We start from the raw sequence: 7,894 nt of genomic DNA, 5'->3' as shown, positions 1-7,894 counted from the left end.
ACATGCCAGCCATGAATGCTCATGGAAATGCAAGCTTCATGTGTGGAAGCAAGGAAAAGACATTAGATTAGGAACTGGCTTTTCGGCTGCACACACTCTCCCTCACATCTTTAAAAATAAAACGAATCTTACAAAATTTACTTCCAAGCACTTGATTATTCTGAAAACTCAGAGAGAATTTGAGCCAAAAGGGAGGAAAGTAATCCCTCTCCACAAAGAATAAATATCTGCCCCATTATTTATGGAAAATGCAAATCATCCAAACAGCAGTCTACTGGCATTGACTGTTATTTTACCTAATTAAATGGCTATACGAGCCTCAGCATGCCAGGTTTTCTGCCAGCTGACCCTATTCCCATGACCTTCCCTCCACATAGTTCCAGAGAACTTGATACTTGAGAGCGACATTGCATTTTAACCTAGGAAGAAATATGGATTTGAACATGAAGGGGGGCTTAGGTGGTGAGGGTTTTACTCTTGATTAGTTTGTGTCATTGAAGCCTTTATGACTACTGTACATGAGAATCTTATTCTGCCCTGTTTTTAAAAAAAAAAATCAGAGGGCCATCAGCCTCATCACTTTTTTAGTATCATGCAACTAAATTTTGCATGCAAAGTGTGTCGCCTTTATGACTTTTTTTCTTAATTCCATAGCTCAGCATTTCCTATGCTTGATTTTGCTACTAAAATCTTGACTCTTAAGCAATGTTGAATCTCCTGAACTTTCTTTGGGCACTAGAGTTGGGATCCCATGATTAGGTTTTGAGAATCTGTAGGTGAAGTCTTAATAGGAAGTTTCATTTGGCTTATCTCACCTACCCATAGAGCCAAAGGATGATGGGTCCATGCTGGGTCTACCTTAAATAAACCTGCACAGCCTCTGATATCTCTCTCTCTCTATTCTTTTCCCCCAAGGCCTCCTCCTTAGTCTGTTTTTTTTGTTTGTTTGTTTTTTTAATGGCTCTACCCATGGATATTTAAAACATTTTCATTGAGTTGTATTAACTGTAAAAAGGGATACATTTTTACATTGTAATACAGACTATTTCCAATATTCTCATGCCCCTCCTAGTCAATACTTTCCCCTCAGAGGTAACCACTGTCTGATTTTAATCACCATAGATTAGTTTTGCCTGTTCATGAACTTTGTATGAATGAAATCATACAGTATATAGTTTGTGTACCATTGCTCCTTTCATGCATCATTGTGATCATAAAATTTATCTGCGTTGTTGCACATAGCAGTATTTCTTTCTTTCTTGTATTCCATCGTATGAATATACAACAGTTTAATTGGAGATATTCTACTGCTACAGATCCATTCTACCACTGATGATTCCCTCAGTGTTTTTCCTCTATTTGTTATCCTTCCAGATGTCAGTTCTGTCACCAAATAAGAGAATCATATCCCTCTAGAAGCTATGAGCCATTCCAGACTCCTCAAGATGAGTAGATGAAGAAGAGAGATTCAAGCATTTGAGGTCTTATCCTGAAGGAGATTTTAGGTCCTTTAGTTTTCTAAGTGAAACAACCAAAAAATACTGACAATAAGCATTTCCTTGCTAATGTTGATCTCTTTCAAAGTTTAATTTATATGTTCAACTAATGGATTTTTTTTTTAGCACCTATTGTATGCCAGATATTTTTTTAGGTCCTGGGAATGATGCATCAAACAAGACAGATAAGAATGCTGTTCCTCTGAAGCTAACCTTCAAAGAAAATAGCAAATGGTGATGAAAGCTATGGAAAAAAATAAAATTAGAACAACACAATAGAATAGCCAGAAAAAAGGAAAAAATAAAAAAGCCTCTCTGGGGAGACCACAGAATGACAAGAAAGAGCCAGCTGCAAGAGGACTGGGGGAAGCCATCATCTAGGCTAGCAGGGCAACTAAATCAATGCTCTTAAGTCAAGAATGAACTTGGCCTTCTTAACGAATAGGAGGAAGGCTCATGAGGCTAGAGTGAAGTGGGTAACATGAAAACGACAGAAGATGAGAGCGAGGAGGAAAGCACGTATAGAATCATGTGTGACTTTGTGGTAAGAAGTTTATATTTTATTTTTTTCTAAATATGATGGGAAGTCATTGGAGGGCTTTAAGCAGTAGAGTGACATTTCTCTGGATATTTAGCAAAAAAAAAAAAAGGCTTAAAAGGGGTCAGGAGTAGAAGCAGAATACCAATGAAGAGGCCACTTCCCTCAATGATAGATGTTGGCATCTTGGACTAAGATGGCAGAAAAGGAGGCAAAGACAGGTAGAGAGTTCAGTATGTCTTGAAGAGAAACTCAACAGAATAGAATATAAAAAGATGTATCATGATGCTACACAAGTTTTTGTCTTCTAATTGTGTTTTACTCAAGACTCCATTTATATGTTAGGAGGGTGGAAGAAAGAATGAAGAACTTGAGGGAGAAAGATTATCCTGCATCACAGTAAACACTCCCATTGGTCCATGGCACGTAGAATTTCACAACAGTCTTATAAGGGAAGGAAGTAAACATAATAAGTTCAAGTTTACAAATAAAAATCTCAGGATTTGAAGATCGTAATGGGCTAACCCAAGAATACTCAAACACTAAGTTTCTAATCCAAGACTTGCACTCATCCTTTTGGCATCTAGCTTTCCATATTGTTTTCCTGATATATTTGCTCTAGTGATCATGATAAATCTTAACTTTCGTTGAGTGCTTCCTCTTTGCCAGACACTATAGTAGTTTATGACAAATATCATCTTTTCTAATCCTGCAATGTAAGTGCCATTATTATCATCCTTGCTCTGTAGACCTGTAAACTTAAGGTTCAGAGAGTTTAAGTAATCTTTCAAAGGTTTGGAGTAAATAATCTTTCAAAGCTACCACAGCTGCTAAGTGCTGGAACTAGAATTTTGGCCAAGGCAAACTAACTCCAAAGCACATTTCCTCAGTCATAATACTAAGCTATTGCAGACAGAATAAGTAAAATCTGTTGAAAAGGCCATTTGCCACCTCCGGTGTTAAATATCCGAAAATAATTTTAATGCTAATATTCTCCAGGGCACTTTAACTATACCACACTGATAAATTAACAGCCAAACATTCTGGACATTTTCTTTCTCATTCATGATATTCACTGAAGAATCTATGTCTCAGCTTTTCACCTTGCCTCTGAAAAATGTTCACAATGTGAGATTTGATGATTTACCCTTTTACCATTTGATCCCTAGTAACATCTATCTACAGCCACCACTATAATTAAAGATGTGTCAAAACAGGGCTGTCACAGGGCTGACTTTATCATTTGCTCAGAAAATATAAAGTATCCATTACAGAGCCAACATTTTATGGTTATAAACGTTTCTTGAAGACAAATAAATCAACAATAGACACACTACCTCATTCAGATTAAAACATCTCTTTGTGAGATCTCTTCTATGATGTCTTCTACTATTAAACCACACATTTCCTTACCTTTTAAAAAAATCCAATCCAGAATGCTTTCTAATTAAAATTTTCTTTTGGTTTCATAAATCCTGCATCTGCTATTTAAATGCATTCTATTAAATAATACACCATTTAGAGTTAAAAGACACATCCTGGACGATGTAATCTAATGCCCTGAACTTACAGATGAAGAAGTTTAGTTCCACAAAGTTTTCTATGTGTGTCCAGGGTTCCCTGGTGAGTTGATGACAAAGCCAGTACTATGTGTCACCCTGGTTTGTGACTTCCAGAACAGCAATGATATTTCACCATCCCTCCTTATATGTTACCCTTACCACTATGTTAACATTCTCCCTCTCTGATAAAGTTTAGAAACTCAGTCTATAGTTATCTACATAACCCTTTATATAGTGGTCTATATAAATAGATTTTCATAGACTTTAAAGTTGGGTAAACTTCCAGATGTAGTTCAAATGGGGCTGCACCTGCTTCCTCAGACAGAATGAGTCATCCTGTCATCGTGTTCCCAGAGAGCTGTGCTCACTTCTCAACTATAATAGTTATCGCATTGTAGTCTAATTTGTCTGTTTAAACTTTTGCCTCTTGTACAGGACTGTGAGATCATCAAGGCAAAGACAGTACTTTAACCTACCTCATGAACCTCAGCCCCCTGCGTAAAATATGTCATTCAGGAAAAGTTTTTATGAATGAATGTGTTTTGTAATCAATCAGTTATTAGAGACTACTTTGTCCAATCCTAAGCTCAAAGAAATAGGACAATTGACAAACATATCTTCATATAAGTAAATCACATATAAAGTAAAGTAGACAGTTGAAGAGATTATTTTGGGAGAAAGAAGGGAAGAGACTGTAGCAGTCTGGATCCAATTAGGAAGTCAGAAGACAGTAATTAAACAGAAGTTTAATATAAAGAATTACTAAACTCTGATAGGAGAGTAACTACAAAGATGTAAAGAGAACTTTAAAGGATACCTTGGACCAAGGGAGAATGTCCAAGGAAAAAGAAACTTGAAAAGAGAGTTCCCTCCCCAAGGCTGAGGTTCAAATCTCATGGAAGAAGATAAGGTTGCAGACCATGGGATAGTGCAAATGGTTACTGTCTTGCCTGGGCCACAGATGGGCCAGAGTTGCTGGGCAAGCATCAGCAACCCTCCCGGGGACAGGCGAGCTATGGCAGGTGAGTGGGCCTGCAGAGGAAGCCAGGTGCCACTGCAGGTATGAGGTCTGGGGCACGATGTCAACACCAGGAGAGCCACAGGAAGCAAACCTCAGGGCAGGAGCCAGATGAGTTTGGAGGAGTGTGCACAGGAGTGAGGATGCCCCTGTAGGCACAAAGCCTGGAATATGCAATGTTAATGTCAGGAGGGCCAGAGTAAAGTAGTCACTGGGCCCAGGCTGGGGCTGCAAAGTTGCTAAGGGACTGCCCACTCCAGTGCACAGCTGGGGCCGGACTCCACCGGACATCCCTCATACTCGAACCCCTGACTGAAGGCAGCAGGAGCAGGAGAGAGCAAAAGCAGCAGCCAGAATGAGAGTGAGCCCTTTCCTCCTGCAATGTCCCTCCAGCTCCCTCTACTGACACAGCTTCACATCACCCCCCTGAAAAAGAAAAGTGCTGAAAAAGTCCAGTCCACTATCACAGAGCAAAAACCGAAGGACAAATCTGGAGCCGAGAGACTTCAAGAAACTCATAACTGACACAGGGATGCAACACTCAATAGACAAAAGACCTTTGGACCTAAGTTATAGTGTCCTCTAGCTCTCAGTTTCCTCAGGTGCAAAAAGAGGAAGTAATAGTATCTACTTCATATGTGGTATAAACATAAAGTAAGGAAACGTGTGTACTTAGAATAATGAAAACATATGTGATGATCATAAATCAGCGCCTGGTAGACAATAAAAATTCAATAAATGTTTGCTATTATCACTTTCATTACTTGGGAAAGCAGAACTGGAATCAGAAGACCCAAGTTCCATCCCCAGCCCTGCTCTTACTGACACTGGAACACAGAGCAATCACACCCCGAGGGTCCTAGCCTCTGCTGGTGTACAGTGGCCTTTATCCCACTCTTTTTATTTTTTAAGAAAGTGTTTCTTTTCTGTTGATCCTGTTTCTACTCCTGTTTAACAGTCTGTGAAAGAACAGGACCACTCAGTGGTGGTTCTTACCCAGTCAGTGGCCTGAGTGGTGAGGGCTGCAGACCGGTCCTCCGTGGCAACTAAGTGCTCTAGGCTTCAGCAGGGAATCGCTGCAGAGGCACAGAGGACACACCTAGGCCTTCAGGCCCTTCAGTGACCTCAGATTAAGTAGCAGTCAATTCGGGAGCTGGAGCAGTCCAGTTACCCTAAAAATCCTCCTTGGGCACAGCCTTTTCAGCAGCGGCCTACTCTTCCTTTTCAATCACTTCAAGGTCTCTGTGGAAGTGGAGATCAGGTGGGACCTCCCACGGGAGCTGGCAGGGTAGTGCCGCACATGCGCAGAAACCCCTGGGTCGGCATCCACCACCTAAGATGTGTAAGCTCGCTGATTGTTGCTTGGGATGGAAATAACCGCATAGTACATAGGACAGTCCGAGTTACAGGGAGTGATGGCAGGCAGGTTAACATAAGATGCCCCTGTGAGAAGCTTCTGGTTGGCCCTGGGATCAGCAGCCACCAGAGGGTGCAGCTCCCAGAGGCTACCTGGATGAGATTGGAAAGGGTCCTAGGAGTGATACGGCCACTAATACGGGTTTGCTGGCTGATATTCCTGGAGGATATAATACTGACATCAGCTGGGTTTTTAACGGCAATAATAGCATGAGCTTCTCCCAGATTCTTCAGATTTATGATGTAGATGCTATCGCTTTTCCTTTTGTAGATGTACCGTCTCATTTGGAAGTTAAGTTGGGTGCCACCTGAGTGGGTTCCAGCTGCAAGGAATTTGAGGACAGTCTCCACCTTCATTTGTAAGACATCAGGGGCTCTGGACATTGTAAAAATTCCCTTTAGGTTACGGAAGATGGGAATTCAGAATAATGCCATATGGACCCCTCCCTGGGTAGTGCAGAAGACTCTTTCCTGCTTTTAACATCTCTTTTTCCTATCTCACACGCCTGACATCCCTGCCTTCTGCTCCACACCAGGGAAACCCATTTTGAGGTATACAGTGAGCCTAATCTTCCAAAATATAGCCAGGAGACAAGAGAGTAAGATGATTTGGCTGCACTGAGAAATGTTGAAGACGTTTACAAGACAAAAGCAACAATCCAATGTGACAGTTTGCAAAGTCTATACATTTAGAAAATCTTCCTTGGACAGATTTTTAAGATTCTTCTGGGATTTTCAGAGCCAGCTTGATTAGAAGCCATGGCAAAAACTAGAAACTAACCTATTTATACTTAGTTAGATTAGATGACTTCTTATTAAGGGAGGGGGACACGAAGAACATTCTCTTAGCTTAAAATCACCATCCCTCATCGCCACCCCCCACACATCTGTATACACATGGTCCTGCATTCTAGGGAAGGGAATTGCCCATGTTGAACTGCAAGCCTGCATAGGAAGAACATTGCATTAAATTACAACTTGTCATACATAACTTGGTTGAATTTCTTATCAAATGCCTTCCAAGTGATTCAGAATCCAAGGGCATAACTGGATGCAGAAGGCTGAGAATAGCCCAAGTCACCAGGAAAAAAAGGCAGCAACATTGCAGGGGAAGCTGGAAGGACCTGTTTTTCCTGGAGCCTCTTCAGTAGAAAGATCTTCTAAATGGAGAGACTCACTAATATTTTCCTACTGGTCCACAGCAAGTGTCCAAAATTCCATCAATTTTATTCTTTGGGTTAGAAAAATTTTCCCCAAATTACCTGATTATTAGAATCATCTAGGGTGTTCATTAAATACACGGATTCATAGGGTCTTTTCACAAGCATATTGGATCACATCCTCCAAAGGAGAGTCCTGGGTGTTTCCAACAAGTCCTCAGATGATCTTTAAAATCAGGTAACTAATTTCAAGGTAATGGAGATATTTGGGAAATAATGAGTTAATAAAATATCTGATCCTGATACTCCATGTAGTCTATGCATAAACAAATTTCTAGACCAAAGAACTACTGAATTAGAACATGCAGGGCCTCCCAGGAGTGCCAGGTGCTGGTTATGGCCAGTGTCTTAGCTCAAACTGCCATAACAAAATGCCACAGACTGAGTGGCTTAAACAGCAGATTATTTCTCACAGTTCTGAAGGTTGAGAAGTCCAAGATTAAGGTGCCAGCAAGATAGGTTTCATTCCGAGGCCTCTTCTCTTAGAGTGAAGGCAGCTGCCATCTCACTGTGTGCTCACATGGTCTCTTATTTTTTCTCATGCCAGGGGAGAGGGAGGAGGAATACAGAATGGGGAAGAGAGGGGAAGTGAGGATGAGAAGAGAGAGAGAAAGGGGGAGAGGAAGAGGAAGAGAGAAAGCTCT

At 40.8% G+C, this 7,894-nt stretch overlaps 1 pseudogene; it reads right to left on the bottom strand.

Annotated features, from left to right (window-relative positions):
• Nucleotides 1-5,635: 5,635 nt before the first annotated feature.
• Nucleotides 5,636-6,414, bottom strand: LOC120581172 (40S ribosomal protein SA-like; annotated as a pseudogene).
• Between the last annotated feature and the right edge of the window lie 1,480 nt (nt 6,415-7,894).

This window comes from Pteropus medius, unplaced genomic scaffold (genome assembly GCF_902729225.1).
Source record: "Pteropus medius unplaced genomic scaffold, Ma_sr-lr_union100, whole genome shotgun sequence".
In the NCBI taxonomy this organism is placed as follows: Eukaryota; Metazoa; Chordata; class Mammalia; order Chiroptera; family Pteropodidae; genus Pteropus; species Pteropus medius.
Note: the sequence above shows the minus strand (reverse complement) of the source record. Positions and strands in the feature narration are given on the sequence as shown.